We start from the raw sequence: 23,857 nt of genomic DNA on the forward strand, positions 1-23,857 counted from the left end.
TGTGATAAACCATATTAACAAATTGAAGGAGAAAAACCATATGATCATCTCAATAGATGCAGAGAAAGCTTTCAACAAAATTCAACACCCATTCATGATAAAAACCCTCCAGAAAGTAGGCATAGAGGGAACTTTACTCAACATAATAAAGGCCATATATGACAAACCCACAGCCAACATCGTCCTCAATGGTGAAAAACTGAAAGCATTTCCACTAAGATCAGGAACAAGACAAGGTTGCCCACCCCTACCACTCTTATTCAACATAGTTTTGGAAGTTTTTGCCATAGCAATCTGAGAAGAAAAGGAAATAAAAGAAATCCATATCGGAAAAGAAGAAGTAAAGCTGTCACTGTTTGCAGATGACATGATACTATACACAGAGAATCCTAAAGATGCTACCAGAAAACTACTAGAGCTAATCAATGAATTTGGTAAAGTAGCAGGATACAAAATTAATGCACAGAAATCTCTTGCATTCCTATACACTGATGAAAAATCTGAAAGTGGAATCAAGAAAACACTCCCATTTACCATTGCAACAAAAATAATAAAATATCTAGGAATAAACCTACCTAAGGAGACAAAAGACCTATATGCAGAAAACTATAAGACACTGATGAAAGAAATTAAAGATGATACAAATAGATGGAGAGATATACCATGTTCTTGGATTGGAAGAATCAACATTGTGAAAATGACTGTACTACCCAAAGCAATCTACAGATTCAATGCAATCCCTATCAAACTACCACTGGCAGTTTTCACAGAACTAGAACAAAAAATTTCACAATTTGTATGGAAACACAAACGACCCCAAATAGTCAGCTGGTCTTAGTCCCATCTGGCCTCCAAGATTGAAGCTAACGAACAGAAGTAAGCATGCTATAGAATGGAGACCCCTAGAGTCGGATTAATTTATTTTGTTAATGGCTGATTGGTTTTGAAAAGAGAACTGAATTTACCATTTGTTCACTTCATATCAGCATGTTTAGGATAAAAAGTTACTCTAAAATGTGTCCAGTGCTGTGTTTTTTAGGTTATGTGTGTGCGCTGTTTTGCTTTGTTTTAAAATACTGGTTTCACTACATGTGTGGCACGAACCTGCTTAATCAGGAGTGGGTTAACGGCTGCAGTAGTGGCTGACATTAAAGCTGTCATTTAGTTAAATAGCACTAACCTACTGGGAGAGAACGTGGCATTGGAAGAAACCAGAGCAGAGCATTAGTAGTGGACAAGAGCAGCTTTGTCGTTGAGAGTAGAGGCGGCCAGGGAAGAGGAGAAGGGCAGAGTGCAGACATTTCAGCGGATCAGCGAGGCCTATATTCAAAACTTTCCCATGTTAACAATGTAGAAGTTCCTTAAATTTGAGGAGTTATAAAAAATTTGTTTTTCAAAAATAGATAATATTACATCTTGAAATTTAAACTCTAACCTGCTATATTTCTGTACTAAATGTCTGGAGGGTATTTTACCTTTATAGACTATTTTCTTACTGTAATAATTTTGTTTCCTTTTTTTCAGCTCACCCTTCCCCATTCCTAACCCAGTCTTTCAGTAATTAATACTAACAGCCTGGAGTTAACTCCTTCATATCTTCTATTATAGATTATGTTTGTAAAATATAAAATAGCAATTTACAGGAATGCATAGAAAATGACTGAAAAATAACAAACAGTTACAAAGAAAAACTTCCACAATGGCATGTCCTAAGACAATTATGATGATACTTGAGAAAATTTCTTTCTTGAATTATTTCTTTTTGTAGATTTAGATTATTTTTTAAAGTTAGTATATATAGCTTATAATCTTATTACCTTTACCTGTAGCTTTCAATAAAATTAAGGATGAGTTTTAAAGACATTTGTAAATATCTGCATAATATTCTGCTGAATGGATGGATCATGGATGTGGCAGAATATTGGTACTCTTAGTGCCAGCACCCATGTGCTTCTCTTCATTCCCAGGTGCCCTTGCAGTTAGATCAGCTATATTCTAGTCAGCGGACTATAGATGAGAGTGATGTATGTCACTCCTAAGTCTGTCTTCCAAATCTTCCCTCTGCCCTCCCTTCCTTCTTCTCTCAACTGGAATCCAAGAAGACTCAGGAATCCAAGAAGTTGGAAAGAATCTGCACTGTTGAATCACCACATAAAAGGCCATTTACCAAATACCTGACTGGACTGTGACATGAGCAAGAATTAGAACTTTACTTTTTATGCCATGAAGGTGGTTGTTTGTTACATCATCAAGCTTACCCTCATCAGAGTGTAACTTACCCTAAAATTTTATCTTCTAGACATAGCAGTTCTGTGGTGTCATGGAAGTGCACTGCTCAGATCTACAAGAGGAACGGTGGCAGGAAGCACAGTTCAATGACCGCTCCAGGCACTGTTCCTTGGCTCTGCCATGGTGTTCCCACCAAGGTCAGCCTCCTCTTGGATCGCTTGCTCCCAGCCAGTGACTGAGCACACAGTGCGAACTAGAGCCGGGATATTCCTACCCAAAGCAGGAACCCTACAGCCTTTGTTCAAGGACTCCCCATCAGTATAGCTGAGACTTTCTGAGAACTACGCTGCAACCTGAAGCCTCTTCCAACTTCTTCTCCCCCTTCTTTATCTTTCACAGATTTGTCCAATAAATCTCTTATATATATAATCTCATCTTCACATCCTCTTTCTGTAGGGTCCAAATCAATTTAGGTTACTTCAGCATTTTCACTATTATATATAAAATCGTGATGAAAATATTTATGCATATTTTCTGAATTTCAGATAGAATTCTTAAATGAGATTCTTCAGGAGAAATAATGAACATTTCAGGACGCTTGGCACGTGCTGCCAAATGAGTTCCAAATGGTTACAATTTACTCTAATACCGATTAAATGGAAGTGCTCAGCGTAACACAGCCTCAGCAAAATTAAATATTATAGTTTAAAGAAATAATAAAAGCTTTTTGCTCATTAGAAGGGCAAAAAGCATCATTCATAGCTGTTTTGTTACGCATTTTTTTCAAACCTAGTGAACTTGCACATAATTCTAGGTAATTGTATATAAATTGTATTTCTGCTTTTGTGAGAATTCTATTTGTGTATTTTGCCCATTTACCTCTTGTTGATCTTACCGTTTTTTCTCTTTGTGACATTTATTTTTATTCACTAAAATTCCTAGTTCTTTAATTTCCTTCAAAAAAAAAAGACCCTAATTTTAAACAGAAATAGAATAACTAAACAGAAAATGTTTCCTTGTAAGTACATCAATGCTACATGTAGTTAACGATAAAATATGGGCTGTTTTTAATTAACACCCTTCCAGTGTTAACACAAGCTCCTCTTTTACCAGAATGTCCACGTTTATTCATTGGCAAATTTAATTAATTAATTATAAATTTATTTGTTTATTTATTTTATTTTTGGCTGCGTTGGATCTTCGTTGCTGTGCGTGGGCTTTCTCTAGGTGCGGTCAGCAGACTTCTCATTGCAGTGGCTTCTCTTGTTGTGAAGCACTGGCTCTAGGTGCACGGGCTTCAGTAGTTGTGGCACGCCAGCTCAGTAGTTGTGGCTCGTGGGCTCTAGAGTGCAGGGTCAGTAGTTGTGGCTCATGGGTTTAGTTGCTCTGCAGCATGTGGGATCTTCCCAGACCAGGGCTTGAACCCCTGTCCCCTGCATTGGCAGGTGGATTCTTAACCACTGCACCACCAGGGAAGTCCCTCATTGGCAAATTTTAAATGTTAACAATGAAATATGTGTTGAATTACCTATCATGGAAAAAAAAAAACCTCTGTTGAAGATACTTAAGAAAATATCGTATCTCTTCTTAAATAATTTTTTTCCCTTTTTCTCAGTATAGTACTGTTGTCTTTTACCCATCTTCCATGCCTCCAAGGAATAAAATCAGTTGAGATTATTCTTTAACTTTATCTTCAAAACAAAAGATCACAAGGAAAAAGCTCAAATTTTTATACAGAATCTCTATTGGACAACTGAATTCACACACACACACACACACCCCACAGTCCTACTAATACTGACATACAAAAATGAAGAAAATAATGTTACACCTTTGTACACACCACCAAGCTTAAGAAACAAACACTGCAGATCATATCAAAGCCCCAAGTATAATCTCAATCTCTTTCCTCTCCAATTCCCCCAAAGATAGTCACTATTATGAATTTAATGTTTATCAATCTTACTCTTGTTTTTACACTTTCACTATATACATGTCATGCCTCAATAAAAAATATGCAACATTGTTTTGCATTGTTTGCATTTTATTTAAATTGTATTATATCCTACACATCCTTCTACAACATGCTTCCTTACCTCAAAGATATGTGTTTGAGATTTCTTTATCTTGGCAGGTGTAGCTCTGGTGCACTTTAACTGTTGGACAGAACCTTCCTCCAGGTAGTGTCTGTGGATTGGCAGCATCACGTCACCTGGGAATCTATTAGAAATGTGGGATCTTGAGACCCACTCCAGACCTACAGAATCAGAATCTGCATTTTAACAAGGTCCCTGCATGATAGATGCACACTAAAGTCTGAGATATATTGCCATTGATTTCCTTTGTATTAAAACTTCACACTTTATCTATTCTCTGCTAATGGATATGTAGACTGTTTCTAAACTTTTAATATGCTGATTTGATATTTTGCTTCTTTTATGTTTTTAAGAAAGCTTTCCCATCAACAAAACAATAAAGGTTTCATAACCAGTTCCCATTTAGGCATGTAAGTAATTTACTGAAGGATTAGTTCTTTATTCCAGGGTTAGGTGGACTAGTAACTTGTATAATTTGCTCAACAGCCCTCAATGTGTGAGACAGGTCATATCTCCTTACTTGTACTAAACTGACTAAAATCCTGCATCTGTTGACCAAGGCCAACAAGATGTCCAAAATCATAAATTTTCATGGTTTCCTCACTCTCACATCATTTCACTAGAACTTTAACCTATTAAGACAAGAATGAGGCGTCTGGTTATCATTCCGTCAGGTGGATGGTGAGGATGCTCCCTGACCAGGCCTACGAAACCGTTTCAAAAGTCTGTGGCTCTGCTCCCTCTGCACCAAGCCTCACCAGGGACACTTCACTGAGTCCAGTGGCCATGCCCCCGTACTCACAGGCAGGCATTCACTTCCAGGTCTTGCCACCTCCAAGTGCCCTCATTGGGCCACCTGCAAGCCTTTCGTGTTCCTTCTCAGTGTTTGAGGCATGAACTTCTTGGGTAGAGCAATTACTCAGTGAGAACACAAAATACCATCAGAGTTCTCTCCTGCTCTTTCGGGTCAGCTCTGGTATGCCTAAAACTCTTTCTGTTAATCCTCTCTTGGGAACAAGGAGAGCCCAAACCTTGGGAAGAAGCCCAATTTAAGTCCTCTTGTTTCTAAAGAAACAACATACATCACAGAAAAATAATACAAGATGCCAATTAATTTCTCATAACAATCTATTATAAGCTTCACATTTGCCAAAGTTAAAGGATCTAATTCAGGGTAAACCAACCATTTCTCTTCAGGACTGATTGTCCTTAGCACTGAGTCACTGCATATATATATATATATATTTTTTTTTTTTTTGCGGTACTTGGGCCTCTCACTGTTGTGGCCTCTCCCGTTGCGCAGCACAGGCTCCAGACGCGCAGGCTCAGCGGCCATGGCTCACGGGCCCAGCCTCTCCGCGGCCTGTGGGATCCTCCCGGACCGGGGCACAAGCCCGTGTCCCCTGCATCGGTATGCGGACTCTCAACCACTGCGCCACCAGGGAAGCCCAAGTCACTGCGTTTTTTTAAACTCGTCTCCTCCACCTCAACACCTTCTCTTTCACAAATTAAGAATTTGGCCCCAGAGAGTAAAAATGCTTACAAAACCTTGACCAAGGTCCAAAGTTTGCTCTGGAATTGATGAAACCAGAGTTCCTCTGGAAAACATCACTTATGAAATGGTCTCACAAATTCCATGCAGCAGTCCAGTCACCGTTCTTGGGACCACCATGGGGGTTCACTCAAAAATGCTACCTCTGCAATGAAGCTGCAGTCTCACAGCCAGTCCCTATTACCAATGGATTACAAAACAAATTTAAAAAATAGAACTTGGCAAGGCAGAAACAGATCAGAGAAATTGGTAGGATTGACAGATTGCTTGGAGGTAGAATCTAGTAATAAGTCAGCAATTATTAAAGACTTGCTAAAGTGGACACAGCTAGTGGATTGTAGGGGTGGAAAAATCCCACGAGTCTTGCTGCCCAGGCAACTCAATTCAATAAATGTGTTCACTACCCACTAGGTGCAAAGTGCTTCATACTTTATTTCATTCAATCTAAAAAATCATCCTGTAGGGTAATATAATGATCACCATGATACACATAAAGAAGCTAGTCCTTGCATTTTATTTTTTTATTTTTTATTTTTTTCCTGCGGTACGCGGGCCTCTCACTGTTGTGGCCTCTCCCGTTGCAGAGCACAGGCTCCGGACGCGCAGGCTCAGCGGCCATGGCTCACGGGCCCAGCCGCTCCGCGGCATATGGGATCGTCCCGGACCGGGGCACGAACCCGTGTCCCCTGCATCGGCAGGTGGACTCTCAACCACTGTGCCACCAGGGAAGCCCCAGTCAGGCTTCTTGAACACAGATTCTTCCACATCAAGGTTCCCCATGTAAAGAGGCTTCTGGCCATCCCACCCCCAGTGTTTGCCAGGCATGTCTCAGTCCCATCTGAAGTCAGTCCTAAGAAAGCCCCATAAAGATAAACAAGAGGGCCAATATTTATTGGGTTCCTGCCCTAAGTCCTGAGTCAAGTGTTGTTTATATTACTTATCCTTCTCATAAACCTGCAGGTAGCTATAATTATCTTCATTTTCAAACAAGGAAACTGAGACTCAGAAACTTTAAACTACTTGAGACTGTACAGAACATAAGTAAATTTTGTCAGGTCCTTCTGTCTCTGAAACCCATTGCTAGAGGTTTATGTCCTCCCAAAATTCATATGCTGAAGCCCTAATTCCCAATGTGACTGTATCTGGAGATAGGGTCTTTAGGAGGTAATTAAGGTTAAATAAGTTCATAAGGGTGGGGTCCCAATTCAATAGGACTGTGGCCTTATAAGAACAGGAAGCGATCCTTTCCCCCTCCCCTCCTTGCCCACATTACCACTACCACCATGCCACCATACACAGGGAGAAGGCAAGCATCTGGAAGCCAAGAAGAGAGATCTTACCAGGAACCAAATTGACCAGCACCATGACCTTGGATTTTCCAGCCTCCAGGAACGTAAAATATAAATTTCTGTTGTTTAAGCCGCCAAGACTGTTAGTACAGCTTGAGATGACTAAGACACCCATTCCTTTTCCTCTGTCTATCTCATGTGTCTCTCTCAAGTAGCTTCCAGGCCATTTGATTCTACCCACAAGTAAGATTTATACTTACGCACCCTGTGCTGTGTACGGGAAATATAATGATGAGAAAAAACAGTCCTGGCGCCCACCCTCATGGAGCTTAACAGTCTAGTGGAAGAGGTAAACAGGAATTAAATCGTCATACACATATATAATCATATGTTTACTGATATTGAGCTCCCTGGCTCCCAAGTCCATCAGGCATGTCTATATAAGTCCAAAGGCAATTTGTGAACACAATTCAAGATTCATTTTTCCTAGAGATCTCACACTCCTGGGTTAATTAATAAATGTATATTGGTATTCGTTAAAGAGGGGCAGGAGTCACCTAACCCCGCTGCTTGACTCATCCAAGCCTCGGCTAGGGTAAATCTGGAGCCTGTGATGTCGCGAGTAGTCTCAAAATGAAAATTACTCTGGGAGAGGTACTACATGACTGTACAGCCACACTAAGGTATAACATCTGAAAGCAGACACCCTTGAGAGAAATTTTGCCAACAAGGTATGTGCAAATGTTTCCTATGGTATCATTTTGCCGCAGGCCTGTCCTGGAGAAGAATTATAGCTCCAGAAACTCAACCTGAGTTTAAAGTCTTACTAAGGTAATTTTATTTCCATTGTATAAGTCTTATGTACATTTCAGGTAGTTTCAATCGCCTTGGGAAAAATATTAGACATGAAGTTTGGAACCTTTCCTTTGAAGGAAAACTCTTCATGCTATTAGACTATTTGGGGAAAGGTTACAACAGAATGATAAGGAGAATTTTAAGATAATGGCTGCTCAGTGCTCCGGTTTAGAATTTGAGGCTGGGGTTTGAAAAGGCAGAGCTGGCAGAAACTTTATGACCTCTTAAATAAATTATAAGAGAGCACTCTGGCCGTACTTAAAAGAGCATTATTTTTTAGAACCAGCGAGAGTCTCTCTCAAGAGCACTTTACACCTCTAACTGCCGTAGAGTGAGCAAGGAACCTCATTTCTGAGACACCTGCAATGCAGGGAAGTGGCTGCTGGTTCGAGTCCCAGAGGCTTTATGGGAGAGGAGTAGCGAATGTGATTGGGTGGGTCATAGAGGCCTGGCTGAGGCCAGCATCATAGGTATTATAGGGCCTGTGCATTGGTGGAGTGATCTTTCTCTTCCGTGGGCTGTAATTTTGTTTCCAAAGGGAAGGCGGAGATGCAGTTAGAAGGCAGTTGGCTCAAATCTCTCAAGCTGTCTTCTTCTGACTTGGGACAGCGAAACACCCAGAGATATGATGGCGAGGAGGTGGCTTTCTCGTAACTGGGGAGGAGATGATGGCATGCCTGGGACGGTGCTCACTCTTAACGGTGAGTCAGCTCATGCTGGACAGTTCCTGAGAACATAGACGCAGGTTTAATAGCACATCAGTGACAGGCTTCAGTAGGGAAGAAGGGGACTGCCAGTAAGCAGAAGAATCATTAAAAGAGCAAAACCTACAAATTCAGTCATGCCATGCCCCTGCTCAAAATCCTTCAGTGGCCTCCTAGTACCCACAGTATAAAACTTCAGCATGGCACACTTCTATCTAAGCAGCTTTCTAGCCGCTGTTGCCCCTTCCCCTATTTGGTGATTCAGGATAACTGCCATACTCTCCTGCCTCTGGGTCTTTGTTCCCATATTCCCTACCTTCCCTCTAACTTTTGAGTGTCTATTTGTCTTTCAAGACTTGACTCTAGTGTAATGCAGTCCTCCCTGTCTGAAGGTATTCTTTCTCTACCAGGCAGAGCAACTGACCACCACCCTCCACCCCTCCATTCCAGCACTTCTTATCACTTTGTATAGTCATTGTCTGCCTTGTCCCAAGATTGTCAGGTCCCATGTTGTTTTTTTCTAACTTACTAGTTGGGTGCCTTTGGGCAAATTACTTAACCACTTTGTACCTCCTTTTTCCTGCAGAAAGGCGGCTACTTGTGTCATATATCCTTGCACTTCAAAAAATAAAGGGATGTAGCTAATGTCCAGCCTGGTGATGCCAGAAAGAGGCTGTACATGAAATTCACAACAGAGAAGGGAATAAATCAGAAGTCAGGACTCAAAACTAAAGTGAATCAGGAAAACGAAGCCTCTGAGATCCCTGGAGATATTGGGGAAGACCACAAGGGTTGGAGTTCAAGGCAATCTGATTAAATCTTGAAGAATCAGCTTGTCCCAAGAGACTGAAAGATTTAAGGCTATCTATCCAAGCAATAGCCATGCACACCTGTGTTCCCTAATATGATGCTATTGGTTATATCCTGATGTTCTCCATTCTTCAGCTTTGCCCCAGGAATTAACTCTAACTTTTCTCATGCCTTCTGTCAGAGTAAGTCAGTAGTGGTTTAAACAAAATAAATAAAGACACTGGTCAGGCTTTCATGAAGTTTCCTAAAACTCCCCTGGGTAGATGCAAGTGACTCAGCACTAATTCAGCCAGACAGCAATCTCTTTAGAGTACAGCCCAAGCACTGGGTCTGCCCCTGCACTTTAGGTAGACAGAGGAAAGAGGTCATTCCTCAGGCTACAGACTGGCCTAGATATACCCCAGGACTAGAAACAGTGAATCTCAGCCTCTTCAGCTCCTATAATACCTCTATACCTTGATCTAGCATTATCTTTATATGATAAGCAGATATCATATTCTGAGGTCGTTACACTGATATTTCCAAATCCATTAAGCTGATTCCACTTCAGCAGTTGTAGTGTCCTATGAAGGATTACTGTCACTTTCATCTTATAGTTTCTGAAACGTCCTTAAGGGGTAAGTCATGTAGTTAAAATATGAACCTTTGATGCCTCTGGATTAGAGGGATACTGATAATACTATTGTTCATCCAGCCTCACAAAAGTCATATCATAATTGATGAGGAGGTCAGTGACACCTTTATATTCACTATCCATGACCTAAACTATCACGCACAACCTCTTTTCAATGTGTAAAGAACAGCTATAGATCCAACAACACCATAATACATCCTTTGCTACATGATATGTCTTTTTCTAGGGCAGAATGGAGACAGTTAAAGAAGGCAGGCCTTCGATGAAAGACTTAGCACATCCATTGCTCAAGTCCTATGGACATGGGCTTTCCGGCTTCCTTGAATGAAGTTCACATGTTCCTTAAGCTCCACAAAAATGCAAAACATTTTGGGATGGCATCTAAGAAAAAAAGAAGTTTTTCCCCTGAAATGGTCTTTTAAAATCAATAATGATTCTTGACCATTTTCTTGGTCAGTTTGGAAACTTGGCACCTTCTCCAGGTTTGAAGGTCAGTTACCTTTTCCAGATCATGACATGTTGCTTCTTGCTAATATTTTCAGGCAAACAATACATAATTTTATGTGTGTGTGTGTGTGTGTGTGTGTATGTGTGTGTGTGTGTGTGTGTATACACATATATACTTAACATCTTCTAAAATAACATTTCGCTAGAAATAGAAAAGATGGTTTCATAGGTGGATAGTTCATGTTGAACTTTCATAGGTGGATAGTTCATGTTGAAGGTTGGTAATGATGTAAATCTTGAGGCTTTCAGGCAGGTGATGACAAAGTCTATCAATCACCTGGAAAAGGTGGCGGACAGGTGGGAGGCTTCATAGAGGAGAATTTACTTTCATGAGTCCAGTATCGTCTAAAATTAGTATCCTTAGCTTTCCAGGCTCAGACTTCATTTTGCCAGCACACTGAAAGCTCCTCCTTCCATCATGGGGTGGGGCACGTGGGGGATTCATATGAGCTAAGCTCACATCATCATTAAATAAGAGTGAATAATGATGCAGACGTAAAGAATGGACTTGAGGACACGGGGAGGGGGAAGGGTAAGCTGGGACAAAGTGAGAGAGTAGCATTATGTATTCACTTTGTCCTAAGGTAGAAACTAACATTCCACTGTAAAGCAATTATACTCCAATAAAGATGTTAAAAAAAAAAAAGATAGAGTATTATTTCTCTCCTACGTAAAATAAGTCCAAAGTTGTGAACCATGGCTGGTGTAGTGGTTACACTTACCACCACGGACCCAAACTCTATCTCTCTACTCCACTATTCCTATCATTTCCTTCCATTATCACGGCTGCCTCATTATTCAAGATGCCCAGGATGTCCACATTCCAGGAAGATATACAGAAGAAGAGGTAGAGAGCAAAGAACGAGCATGGGAGTTGTCGGTCTTCTTTTTAAGGAACATTTTGGAAGACCCATCAACCATGATTGCTTACGTGTCACGAATAACTGAAAATGAGGCCTGAGTATTTAATATTTTACTGATTCCACCTGGAATAAAATTGGGGTCCAGTTAGTAAGGTAGAAGTGGAGAATGGAGATTATTTCATAACTAATATCTCTTCCACAGATATATAAATCAGAATATCAAGTTATTGATTTACAGCAAGAAACATTACTGTGTTATATTAAGGAATGGGAAGAACTGGGATGAAAAGTCAAGCCATTAAGTAGGAGCTTCCTGCAGATATATAAATGGAAATTGCCATGAATTGATCCCAGTCAAAACAAGTGACCACAGTTAGAGGAACAAGACAGAGCAGAAGTCAAAGCCAATAAATAAAGCAGGACGAACAAGGAAAGGAATGTCAGTGTCACAGTACATTAAGGAAGCAGAAGCAAGAAAACCAAACCAGATCAAAACTCAAAGAATGTATAAAGGGAATAGATTTTCAGAGGTAAAAGTAATTGTGCTATAACAGTTTCTCAATCTCGGTGCTATTGACATTTTAGGTTGAATAATTCTCTGCTGTAGGGAACTATCCTGCATTGCAGCATTCTTAGCCTCCACCCACCAGATGACAGTCATGACAATCAAAAATGTTTCCAGACATTGCCTAATGTCTCCTGACCTGAGGAGAGCCAAATCACCCCCTGCTGGGTATCACTGTGCTAGAAGATTTTTTATTGTTCTAACAGTTTTTGTAGTTCCAACTCTGAGAGTGCCTTAAAGGCAGAGTCACTGCTTACATTTCATGTATCTTATCTCAGCAGATGTGACTCTCAGAAGCACCGATGGTGGCATCGAGGAGTTGGGGGTGACCTAAGAGATCTATCACTAGGGAGGGGGTCAATAAAGTGGTGTGGATGCACGCTCTGGAATCCTAGGCAGCAGTTAGAGCAAAGAACTGGACGGATATACAGCAACATGAGTATAACTTTAAAAATTAAGGGAGATCTAGAGAGCAATTTGCATAGAAATTTAAAATACAGATACACACAGAAAAACATACAGATTTTACAAAGATACAGACCTATTGGAGGACATATAGGAAACATACAAGAGTGAGTGCCTATGTCGGGGACTGAAAATAATAAGGGGAAAATAAAATTAAATTAAAGCTAAAGTTTTAAATAGTACAATGAGTTAGTATGCCACGAATTGAAGAGTATAATTATATCAGCTCTCAACACTTGTTTCCAAAAAGAAAGAAAGGAAAAATGACACTGGATATCTCAAATTCACATTTTCACTAGATGGTTAACATATTGTCATGGTGGAGGCCTTCCTGGCACTGAGCAAACTCATCGTTTATGGATAAGTTATGCATCAACTTGCTGATAACTTCCTAAGTATGATACAACTCCTAGGCTTTAAGTTATGCGAATAATCAAGAACTCATGACAGGAGGTGAGCTGAAGTTCTACAAGACTAACTGAGCTCCATTTTGATCATTTTTTTTTTTTTTTTGGCGGTACGCGGGCCTCTCACTGTTGTGGCCTCTCCCATCGCGGAGCACAGGCTCTGGACGCGCAGGCTCAGCGGCCATGGCTCACGGGCCCAGCCGCTCCGTGGCATGTGGGATCTTCCTGGACCGGGGCACGAACCCGTGTCCCCTACATCAGCAGGCGGACTCTCAACCACTGCGCCACCAGGGAAGCCCATTTTGATCATTTTAAGTAATCAACAATTTTGTCAACATTCTTAATGTAGAATCTACAGTCTTCCTTCCTGAACTGGACACAGAACATTGGCATATCTCTCTTTGGCCTGATAGAGCAATTGTTACCACTTAACTCCCTCTCGGATAATGGGGAATGTCCAAGACTCTAACTGTTGACCGACATTAGCCCCTCTCAGGTTAGTAGGTGATGGTAGAGATGACATTTCAGCCACAGATGGTTCAGTTGTTGAAGCTTCTCCTCCATTTTGTTATCTTACAGTGATGCTGTCCTGCTCCTTTCTTAAGCCATTCATTACAAATGGCCAAAGGCATTGTTACATGGCTTCATCATAAACTCAATATGCAAGATCAAAGAATGGGAAAGATCTCCATGAATTTCAGTGCTAACACAGAGGTATAATTTGGCAAGAGTGACATTAACACCCACAGCAGGCTTTGATGGTCCTATGGTAACTTAAACCTCTGAATGGTAGCTGGTTGTTGCAGACAATGGATGCACCACTCATATCCCTTCAAGAAAGGACTCCTGCCCAGCTGCAAAGCCTGTGATTAGTAGAGAGCCTCTAGCTTTTATGTCCTTTAGGACCTCCCTTAAGCATTACCCTCAAGGTCTCACTCTAGCCAGGAAAGACACCAGTCAATGATTAAGCAAGGCAGTGGGGCCTTGCCATTTCTGCCCAGTGTGAGACTTCTCTAAAAGGCAGTCTCTGCTCAAAAATCCCCCCACTGAATTAGCAGAGTTTTCTCAGTTCTGCATAGTTATCTGATGCCTCCCATCTGCCAAACCCTATTTCTTCTCCTTTTATTTTGATAAGTGTTTTTCCCCCACCAAAATCTTGAAAACTTCTAACTTCACCTCAGATCTGCTTCCTGGAGAATCCTATTTGGGACAAGGGTGGTGCTGATGAAAGTGTCATTTACATATTTTCATATTTCTGGGGAACTTGGTAAGACTCTATCAGAGGGGAAGTCTGAAAAAAATCCTAAAATCATATTAAAATGTGTGTATGCATATGTGAATTTTTCTAAAGACATCTTAGCATTTAAAAAGAGTCTTGAGATTTTTCTTGTTTTTGAGGAAGGCCCGTATCAGTATGAACTTCCCTCTTAGAACTGCTTTTGTTGCATCCCATAGATTTTATAAGGTTGTGTTTTCATTGTTGTTTGTCTCAAGGTATTTCCTGATTTCATTGTTGACCCACCGGTTTTTAAGTAGCATTTGTTTAGTCTCCATGTGATAGTTTTTTTTCTCATTCTTTTTTTTTTTCCTGTAGTTGAAAAGATTCTTAAAGGTGTCTGTCACATAGACTGATGATTGTCAACCCTCCCAATATTCATCCTTACCTTCATTTTTAGCTGAAAACAGAAATGTCAGAATAAAGACTTCCCTATCCACCTTCACTTGCAGCAAGGCATCAACAGATGACCATGTTACTAAATAAGAAAAAGAGATTATCTCCATCCTCTTTCCATCAACATGATGGCTGGGGTTTGACCAGCCATCTTGGAATATGAGGTGGAAATCAAGTGTTGAAGATAACAGGAAAATAAATTAGAATCCTTGATGATCATGGAGATGACATTCTAGTTACAGATTGCTTAGGTTTACAGGAAAAATAACTACTACCTTGTTTAAGCCATAGTTATTTGACGTTTTGGTCACTTCCAGCTGAATTTAATCCTAACTGATCCAAGGTCCATGATACCAAAAAGGTTACAAACTATGCAATAATTACTTAAATTAATCTAATGGCCAAAGGCATTGTTACATGGCTTCATCATAAACTCAATATGCAAGATCAAAGAATGGGAAAGATCTCCATGAATTTCAGTGCTAACATAGAGGTATAATTTCTTGAGGTCAGAACTATCTCTTGTTGTACTATACTGTACAACACTATACCTGGCACCTCGTTGAAATTCAGTGTGTATTTTGATCTTGAAAAACATATGGTAAATATCTGAGCCGCATGTATTGTTGGGAGCTGCACGCTTTGGCCCAAATTTTTCCATTTAATTTGTTTCCAAATTGAATGAAAGTCTCTCAGGCTATAAATCCCAGGATGCAGGCTTTTGTCATCAAACTGTTGAATATGTCCCAAGATATCTATTTTAACCTCAGAATCTGGTCTGGTTCCAATATTATTTCAGGGTTGATTTAAACTGTATACAATTATCCAGCTTTTTAAAATGGAATTTCCTTTTTATAATGGAAAAGATGTTCCCTTTATTGCATCTCTGTACAACAACTGAGCAGATGACAAGCAGTCTGTTCCAAGGTAGGGCTTTGGCTGGGAAACTACCACACATTAATGAGTGACCCTTTTCTCTACACTGGCCAAATCACAATAGCCTAGGAATTCAAAAGAGCTTAAACAAGAATATTGAAAGTTGATATCTCATAATAATCACAACAAAGAACATTTGAAAGTTTCAAGTTTTGGTATTCACCCACATCTTATTCTCAATCTATTTCCCACTATCCCACTGAATATCAACTCCAGGTTACATATGAGGCTAAAAATCTCCCCAGTTTTCTACTGTTGAATCCACATATGCCATTAAGATAAAACAAGCTCAGTTTGAACCAAGAGTCTCTGGCTAGTTTTATATCTTATGGGGAAAATCTGAAATTTAAGTAAAGCAATCATTTCAGTAAAGGCTTTGGAAATGAGTACTTTTCCTTTTATGGCAAATTGTTCCAGTCACTTCTCTGTTCTCTGGCAAGTCTAAACGACAGCTTAACCGCTTTTGTACTTTGTTCAAATCTTGGATAAGAAAAGTTATTCAAGGACATAGATCTAATGCTTGAAGTTCCAGCACTTTCCCCAGAATGAATTACAACCTCTGCAAGATGCAGAAAGAAAGTTACAACCCCTAATGTCTTAACTTCCTTCCATGCCACCCTGGTCACCACAAAAGCCTCTTGAGGCTGGCAGGCTGTGTCAGCAAAGTCTCACAAGTTTCTGCCTGTGCTGACTCTGCCTGAGGATTCTAACAGGGCAGCCATCCCAGAGCCTCGTCAGTTGTGTCATGTTTGGCTGCGGTTCATCCTGTGCTGACACAGACTTGAAGATGTGTCAGCCGTGGCAATGTTGGCTTCTTGGAGTCTCACATGGTGCTTGTGACCAGGCTGCAGAAATTGCCAAAGAAAGCCTTGCACATCAGTTATAATTTTAAAGAGAGGGAGAGAAAATTGCACAGAACTGCTTAAGCAGGCCACACCCTTGGAGAAGCAGCGTGGAGCCCGGCTGACTGGGTTTGAATCCCAGCTCTGTCATTATTCCCTGTGTGATCCTAAATAAGTTACTTAAGTTACTTGCCTCTCCATGCCTTCCTTTCCTGATCTGTAAAGTGAGGATCATAGGACCTAACTCTTAGGTCTATTATGAAGACCAAAGGAGTGAAAATTTGTAAAGCAGCTGGAACAATGCCTAGCACATGGTAAGAATTACATAAATGTGTGGGACTAACATATACACACTACTATATATAAAATAGATAACCAACAAGGACCTACTGTATAGCACAGGAAACTATACTCAATATTTTGTAATAACTTATAAGGGAAAAGAATCTGAAAAAGAATATATGTGTGTGTGTGTGTGTGTGTGTGTGTGTGTGTGTGTGTGGTGTATAACTGAATCACTTTGCTATACACCTGAAACTAACACAACATTGTAAATCAACTATACTCCAATTTAAATAAATAACTTATAAGTAAATACATTTTTGTTTGTTTCACCCATTAGAAGATGCATCCGAGTCCTAGTTTCTCACACAGAAATGGGCCTTTAAATTCTTGTATGGCTTCTCATAAGATTTCAGTCCTGTTTTGAATTCCCAATATAAAATGCATCTCACATAAATAAGAGCCAGTGTAGCTCATTTCAGCTGATTTCTACAGTACCATCAATGAACAAGGCACTGGGCTTTGCAGAGTGTGGCATGGCAGGTGAGCCACGATGCCCGCCCTCAAGGACATTATAACCTACTAGGAGGAATAAGAAATGATATGATCTTAATCAAGTCACTTAACCTCTCTCTCTGAGCTTGGTTATGCATGTCCCTGTTTATAATTACTCTCAGAGGTATCTTCCAGCTTTAACAATTTATAAACCAAACAACTTAAAAGGCTGAAAGCAATAAACTACAGGAGAAATACAAAGTATTATGAGGGCCCACAGGACGGAAGATTATTTGTTAATGTTTCTCCAGGTTTAGTTATCATATTACACACTGTCTCACCTTAAATTGTTGGTCCTTCTGTACTAATTCAAATTGTTTAAGGCATGGTGATTAGGCCTGGGAAGTATTCTTTAGTACAAACCAGTACAATTTAAATCATGAGGTATTTTCAATTTTTAATTCCAGAGCTTTCAGTTATAGAGTTTATGGAGCAGAAGTTCTTTTCTTAACAGTGACAGGGAACGTTTTGCACCTGGCCTAAGCCATACAGGTCTCTACCTTAGGGAGTCTACATTGCTCTGACTCTGGCTCTCGCCAACTTATGCAAGAGCTCTGGCCCACGGTAAACTCCCTGTCTGGGGCATCCTCAGGCAGGGTCTCACATGTGCTCGACCTCCAGCCTACCCACCACTGTCCAGGCTGCTCCCGCAGACACTGCTGTTAATCTGCTCAGCTTTGCTCCTTAGACTATCTGCTGTGCTTATCGGGATATAGCCGTCTCCCCGTACTCAGCTGGGACCAGCATCTTCAAGGCATAATGTTCACTGCGATGCTAATAACAGTTTCACCAAACACCCAGGCTGCCTTGTGTTGCCTCCACCTGGAGGACCCCTCCCTGGAGGTCCCTCAGACGCCACAGTCCCACACAGGTGCGCTCCTGGTCTGCCAGGTATCAAAGTTTGTGTTCATTATAGTACAATGGGAGGAAATTGGCGCTCTCACTCATGTGAAAAACTATTAGAATGGTCCCCAAAAGGAATGTGTCTTGGGTCCAAAATAGTTACAGAGTTCTTTTGGGTGTTAGTTACACCTTGCTCTTCCCCTCAAGGACCCAAACATGCTGTCAGTGATTCGGGGATAATCAGCACCCTGCACTAGCTGGGGGTACCCTTCCAACGGGAAAGCCCTCGCCAGCAGGCCCAGCTGGCCTTGACAGGCTTCTCGCTTTAGGATGAGACCTCCCTGGGAAGGCCCTTCCCTCTGCACACAGGCCTCTGTCAGGACATTCACCAGTTCCCCCACACGCCTAGATGTTTCTTAAACTTGGCAGTGAACACAGGTTAAGTCCTTTACCAAGCATCTCCTCAATCCTCAGGAAACAGCCTTGAAATGATATTGCTCAAGCTCTGAGAGGAATACTTGATATAAGTCAAATCTTCAGGTAAACCTCTAGAGAGGCAGCTGGACAAACTTAAGAGGAAAGAAAAACGTAAAGGAAGTGTGGCATCTTGCTAGTTATTCGTCCAAAATCCATTCTGCCCTTCTTCCAAATTATGAGAGCTTAGTAGGGCTTGCGTTTGCCCAGCCAGGACAAAATTACCCAAGCTCCCTTGCATCCAGGAAGCACCACATGGCTGAGTTCTCGCCAACTGGACATGAGTGAAAGTGAGGTGGGTAACACTTGTGCCATTTGCTTAAAATGCAATCTATACTTCCCTCCCCCTCCCCCCACACTGAGAGTAACCAAGCTTCAACCAAGGGAAAATGAAGCAAAGATGTGGAAAGGAAGGAAGGAAGGAGGGGAGGGAGGGAGGAGGGATGGAGAGAGAAAAAAAGAGTTACTTTCTTAAGCTCCAGAGTCTGTAGACTGAGATGAATACCTACCACAACTGCTTGTTTAGAGACAATGTTAACAATACTGTATCATATACTTGAAAGTTGCCAAAAGAGTAGATCTTAAATATTTTCACCACACACACAAAGGTAATTACATGAGGTGATGGAGCTGTTATCCATACTGTAATAATTTTACAATATATATGTGTGGCATATGTATATTGTACACCTTAAATTTACACGTTATATGTCAATTAAATCTCAGTAAAACTGGAGGGGAGAAAAGAGACAATGGTGGAGGCACACAAGCAAGATCAACAACATTAGTGTAAGGATATCTCTTGAGAGAAGAAAACCTCTTTCCCTGTGAGCTGAATATTTACGCTATTGGTTCTCAAACTTCATGTGAGTGTGAATCACCTGGGAAATTTGTTAATATAGATTCAGAAATTCCATCCCCTAGGATTCTGATTTCAGTCAGTCTTTGGTGGAAGGCCGCCACCACAGCTGCAACATCAAACACCCAAATATACTTTCAATGGCTGGAAATAATAGGATCATTTATTATCTCCCAGCCAAGCTTTACTTCTAAGATGCTCTTGTGAGAAAATAACATTTCCTATATTTTCTTATAAAAAGTATTTTCGACAGAGTATGAATTATTATTTCAATATTTTTACCATTTGCTTGTTTACAGTTCTTCTTAGGATCAAAACTACAAAGAAATGTCATTCAATCATCTCCCCAAACTGTTCTACATTCCTAATTATAGAAGCCTAATTATGAGGTTCCCTCCACCTCTCTCTGCCTCAATGACCAAATGATTCATGGAAAATAAAACTGTGTGATGTTTAAGACCTTTTGATATTAGAACCATGATAATATGATATTAGTCCATATTAGAACCAGAGACTTGACAAATCATAAGCTTCCTATCTAACCACTTATTTTGGTACAACTTATTTATAACTCATTAATAAGATATGCTGCTGATTCGGTACTTGTCTCAACTTCTAACGTTCATGGTAGAGTAGATTTAAGCCATCACTCACCCAAGGCAGGGTCCTACAAGTTACCTCGACCAGGCTTTCTCAAAGTGTGGTACCTAGAGCAGCAACAGCAGCAGCAGCATCACCTGGAAATGTGTTAGAAATGCAAATTAAGCCCCAGCCCAAACTACTAGGGGTCTTTTCAGGTAGTTCTGTGGCTCAGGAGAGTCTGACAGCCTCACCCTAGACTTCTCTCTCTTTTCTGCTTTTTCTGAACAGTAAGCATAACCCATCACTGTACTTCCCTATTTTTCACGTCAGTCCCATTCTTTCCCATATCCCAGTCCAATCCCTTATCATATTTCACCCACGCTATGGAAGAAGCCTCTGTATGGTTTCCCTATCTTTAATCTTTGCTCCTTCTGCAACCAGCCTTCACTAAGAGTCAAGAGCTAGCCTTCCAAATGCTAATTTGCACATGAATTTTCCTAACTAAAGTTCTTCAAATGCCTGCAGAATAAAATCCAAACGCCTTAACTTGCTGTCATAAAAGCCCTTTATTATCTGGCCCGCCTTCAAGGCCGTGTACCTTGAAAAGCAACACTCCTTTCCCCATTCTCATGTCTCTTGACCCTTGCATATATTGTTCCCTATGCTTGATATGAATTACTTAAACCGGAAACTTGGATATATAAAATAATATTATTCTCATCTATTTACTAAAGCAGATTTTCTTCTTAATCTTCCTCACTCCAATTACTGCCCTCATCTTATGCACAATGTACAGCAAAGCAAAATTCTATTTATTCATATAGACTCAGTAAAGTCTCACTTCCTCTGAGCAGCCTCCCATGATCACTCGCAGCAGATTCAGTTGCTGTGTCCTTTTAGCTCCAATGCACTCTCTAAAAGAGCTAAGGCCTCTCCTGGACCATTACAGTGTATAAATATGATGTTCTTTCTATTAAGTACAGGGACGATGTCTTGTTCCTCTCCAGCACCTTTGGACCACAGTACATGGTCCAAAGACACTAAATGATATTGTTGATTGGTAAAACCAATGAATGAAGGAAGGAATAAATGAATATCAAACAATATGTGGTAAGGAAAATAGCTTGGGCCTTGAAGTCATTTACAACCTGGATTTCTATTTTCTGCTATATTATTTTCCAGGTGGCAAACCAGTGGCCAGCAAGAAAATATTTTCCAAGGATGTGTCTTATTTGGTCAGCACAGTATTTTAAAACAATTTAAGTGATTTGAGTTGAGTCATGTACCCCCTCTCCAGTATCTAGTCCCCACCATCCATTTTTGTCTTGCTTCTACCAGACTCACACATTCATGTTACCATCTGGGCTCATGAAGGCATGTGAGTCAGCCACCAGCCTTATCTGCTTTTCTGGACCTTGATTCTCAGCTCCTATTTCTCAGCTATAGCTCTTGCACTCCATCCCAATTGCTGCCCAAGTCCTCCCCTTCACCTCCCACTGGTAGCCTTAGATAAGGTATGTATACATTCCAGAACCCTCAGCATCTCTTTGGCACTCACCTTGGGCCTCTCTGGCTGAGTTTTTAAATCCACTCTTTCTCTAATTTGATGCCTTCTCACGGTCCCAGTTCAGGGTTCTCTTATCCTCCAAGGCATGTAGGGTGATCTTTAGGGCACAAACACCAGCTCTGACACATTCAAACCGGGTGACCTTGGAAGAGTATTTCTAAGCCTCAGTTTCCTCATCCGTAAATGGAAAATCACAGCTTCCTTGTAGATTTGCTGGAAGAATTAAATAATGAGAAGGAAGAAGTTAAAACTTTGAACGTATAGTTTTGGCAAACTACAAGGTCTTTATTAAACTCTCTCTTCTACAAGTTGGTTAAACCAACACTAGCTCCAATAGCATAACTAAAGAGGTATTTATTAGTGAGCTGCTCTCGTGTGTTAGTCTGTTAAAATACATTATTCGATGAATCGTTACAGAACAACAATCATAAACTGAGTTAAGTACTATTAGTCCCATTTTACATAAAAGGAAATTGAAGCTCAGAAAAGTTAACATGTTTGCCCATCATAATAAATGTTGTACATCAGTAAGGAATGCTTTTGGCTACAAGCAATGAAAGTTTTTTTTTTTTTTATCACATTATAAGGAATCAGAAAGCTGATAACCCCAGGATTGGGTCAGTGATTCAACCAGATAGGGGTGCAGGTCGGAGTCCTGGCATCTTCTTGTTCTCTGCTTCTTGGTCAGAAGATAACTACAACCATTTTATCCATTTACAGATGCAATACAGGAAGAAGTTGGGCTGGTGGCAAAAAAGAAAATGACTTTCTCCTCATGTTGTTCTGTCTTTTTTAGGAAAACATTTCCTAGAAATGCCCTGGAGCCTTCCCCTTACAGCTTAGTGGACAGAACTGGGACATACAACTTCTTTGGAAGAGAGTCTGGGGAAGCTGGAACCTTACTTTCTCAGCTGCTCTGTGGGAAGTTGGGGAGAGGAAAGGAAGCTGGGAAAGGCAGTTGGGTGAGCCAAACACGTGTCTGCCACAGGTGGATTGGGAGAACAAGGATTCCATGCAAGCCTGTTAGGTTTCAAAGGCTACATCCCTGTCTCTAGTCTATACTATATCTTGTTACATGAATGTAAACTATTTTATAGGAATTTAACATGTTAGTAAGAAAAATCCAAACTGTTTCTATTTCCATTCTGAACTCTTTCAAAAAAAAGCCTGATTTCTCTCTCTGGTGACCTATGATAAAAATGGCATGTTATAAATAAACCATTGTACCTTTACAGAATAGAGATACTAACTTTCTTGAAAATATGTTTTCCCTTTGATATCAAAAATATAAGTGATGTTATAAAGCAGGAGTCATCAAATTGACAACTGACTTCAGATAAATTTAAATTGGAGGAGGATGGATTCTATGCTTTTAAAAGATCCATTTTATATTTTTGATCATAAATTCATGTAACCTAGGTAACATGTTTCCACTACATCTTTCAACCAAATATGTCTTCAACATTTTCAAATTTCAGCCAGAATCTTATTCCAAAGGGTTTTTGTGTTTGTTTGAAGACTACAGTTGCATTTCAATTTATTTTAGCAATCCACTGACATTTATCAAAATGTGACTATATAGAAGACTAGAATATTTCAATCAAAATTTTTAAAGATACACATTTACTTATTAAATCAATTTCACTTTTGAAATTTAATTCAAATCCAAGTTTTATTTCAGTTAAAATTGCTAGTCACTCAGTTTTGCAGGAAATAATTGTATTTGATTTATTAAAGGCAAAAAGAAATGAATGTCTGTTTATCTAAACATTAGCAAAGAGGTTAGGTTAATTACTTTAGGACATAAGAGAACAACCTCCTCTTTTAGTCTAAAAACTCACCATGATTAACTATACTAGTTGTCAATGACGGAGTAGTTTCTCTGGTTTAGTATTTCCCATTTTGATTTATGGAATCACCTTTTCTCTGTTATGAATATGTAAGGAAGGGGTGGGTTATAAATATTGTGCTCAGATTCGTCATCTAAAAACAAGACGTTTATATTATAAAATAGCACTAAAGCTATTTTATCTGCAGGGGTGCTAAAAACTCTGCCATTAAAGAAGTAAAAAACCTTCAAGTATCTGATAGAAACAGTTTATACTGGAGATGGTTACAAAATACTGACTGAATGCCAAGTATGATTAGATTATTGACCTCAGAACTGCCTGATGAGCGGTACTAGTATAAGGCTGCATTCATTAAAACTGCATTCAGCTCTTTGCAACAGAAAACCAACTAAAAGTAGCCTCACTATATAAGAGTGTAT

General features: G+C 40.1%; 1 long non-coding RNA gene across 1 annotated transcript; it reads right to left on the reverse strand.

Annotated features, from left to right (window-relative positions):
• Positions 1–4,244: 4,244 nt before the first annotated feature.
• Positions 4,245–23,515, reverse strand: LOC307186565. Its single transcript, XR_013828409.1, has 4 exons — positions 23,430–23,515; positions 21,580–21,801; positions 20,094–20,176; positions 4,245–4,486 (listed from the first exon to the last, which is right to left on the reverse strand). It is a non-coding gene; the product is annotated as an uncharacterized lncRNA (long non-coding RNA).
• Positions 23,516–23,857: the final 342 nt, after the last annotated feature.

This window comes from Stenella coeruleoalba, assembly GCF_951394435.1.
Source record: "Stenella coeruleoalba genome assembly, chromosome: 5".
Classification (NCBI taxonomy): Eukaryota; Metazoa; Chordata; class Mammalia; order Artiodactyla; family Delphinidae; genus Stenella; species Stenella coeruleoalba.